General features: G+C 37.0%; 1 pseudogene; it reads left to right on the top strand.

Moving 5' to 3' along the window:
* Nucleotides 1-1,082: 1,082 nt before the first annotated feature.
* On the top strand, nucleotides 1,083-1,181 carry LOC119867129 (annotated as a pseudogene).
* Nucleotides 1,182-2,051: the final 870 nt, after the last annotated feature.

Raw genomic sequence — 2,051 nt, 5'->3', positions numbered from 1 at the left:
AGGTTGGTTTTCTAAATCACCTACTTTGCTTTTTTAATACATTTTAGAAATTTGGTTTGATTCTGATAGAACTGGTCCATTCATCCATTCATTCAAGAAATATTTATTGAAAACATACTATTCCCAAGCATGTTCAAGATGCTTAGCATAGAATGATATATAAAGTAGAGTCTTGATATTATGAAAGGTTTTTTTGTTTTGCAGATTATGGTCCATATAAAAATATGAAAATTAATCAATCTAGTATTTCTAATGGTGGTAAGTGTTCTAGAGAAAGAGCAGAGCAGAGGACTAGGAAGTGCTAGGGTTAAGAACAGTTTTACAATGTTATGTAGGGTTTTCAATCAGAAAAAAATGGAAATAAGATATGGTTGAATAAATAAGAATAAATAAGAAAATGAGCATTTATATGTATATGCAGCAGGAGAGTATTCTAGGAAGAAGGAAAAGAAAGCACCAGGCTCAAAAGGGAATTTGTCTAGCATGTTCAATAAGTAGCAGGGGATGAACTAAATGAGGGAGGAAATAGTAGGTGATGAGGTCAGAAAAGTAATAAAAAGGAAAAAAGATCGTGTGTGGCCATTTAGGTCATTATAAAAACCTTCACTTTTTCTATGAGATGGGTAGCAATTGGAAGGTTTTAGGCAGAGAAATCACATGATCTGCCTTATATTTAAAGAACCCTCTGAACTGTGTTGAGAATAGTCAGTAGGGGAGAAAGAGCAGAAAGCTAAGATAGAAACTACTGCAATAATCCAGATAAGTAGTAATGGTGTGAACCAGGAAGTTCATGGTGCAGATGGTATAAAATGGTCAGTTTCTGAACACTTCAAAATAGAGACAATTGCATTTGCTGACAGTTGGTTATGGGATCTGATAACAAGGGTTTAGCATAATTACTTAGAAAGGTCGAGTTGCCACTTACTGAAATAATAAAGAACAGAGGAGTGGAAGGTATCTAGGCAAGTTTGAGGACTGAGAAATAGAAATGCTGAATTATAACTGAAGTGTTTAATATGGATCAGGAAGGTGTCCTAGCTACTGATAAATACCTGGAGTCATCAATGTGGAAATGGGTCTTAGTGCTCACTTCAGCAGCACATATACTAAAATTGGAACAATACAGAAAAGATTAGCATGGCATGGATGACGTGCAAATTCATAAAGAGTTTCACATTTTTGAAACTGCCAAAAAAAACCCACAAAAACAAAAACATGGAAATGGCACTAAATGAGACTACCAAGGGTATCTGTGAAGACTGAGAAGAGGAACAAGGATCCCTGAGGATCTTCACATTGGCAAGATGAGATCATGGAGAAGGATATCATGAATGGTAATGGGAAGAAATAGCCAGTAAGGTAGAAGGAAACTAGGAGAATGATCTGGAAGCTAAGTCAAGGGTATGTTACTATAGACCAAGTCAGATGATAACTAAGGATTCATCATTCATAGCCAAGTCTGATAAGAATAATCATGAGTGAAGTGGTAGGGTACAGGCTGAATGCAGTGAATTCAAGAGAAAATAGAGGTAAGGAAATAGAGAACAGTACAAGGAATGAAACATTGAAGTATTTGCTAAAAGTAGAGCAGGAAAATGAGGTATTCTAACAACTTGAAGGGGATATAGAGCCAGTAACTTTGTATTTTTATTTTTTGAAGGCATGAAGGATTATAGAACATTAGTATGCTACTGGAAATAATTCAGTAGAGATGGATAACGATGTACCAGTAAGAGAATTGCTAAAGTTATGTCCTCTTGTGGATGAGAAAGAATTGAATGCAATGCATATGAAGATAATTGATCTTAGAACATAATTTACCCAACAGAAGGGAAGGAACATGGGACAGACAGATTAGTTGCAGCTGCTGGAAATTCCTTCCTGATTGCTTTTTCCTCCAAATAGGAAACAAGAGCCTTAGCTGGGAGTGAGGACTGGGGAAATAGAGTTAAAGGTCCAAAGAGGTGGCAGCCTGGGTGGCTCAGTGGTTTAGCACCGCCTTCGGCCTAGGGCATAATCCTGGAGACCCTGAATCAAGTCCCACGTCCAGC

This window comes from Canis lupus, chromosome 31 (assembly GCF_011100685.1).
Source record: "Canis lupus familiaris isolate Mischka breed German Shepherd chromosome 31, alternate assembly UU_Cfam_GSD_1.0, whole genome shotgun sequence".
NCBI lineage: Eukaryota > Metazoa > Chordata > Mammalia > Carnivora > Canidae > Canis > Canis lupus.
Note: the sequence above shows the minus strand (reverse complement) of the source record. Positions and strands in the feature narration are given on the sequence as shown.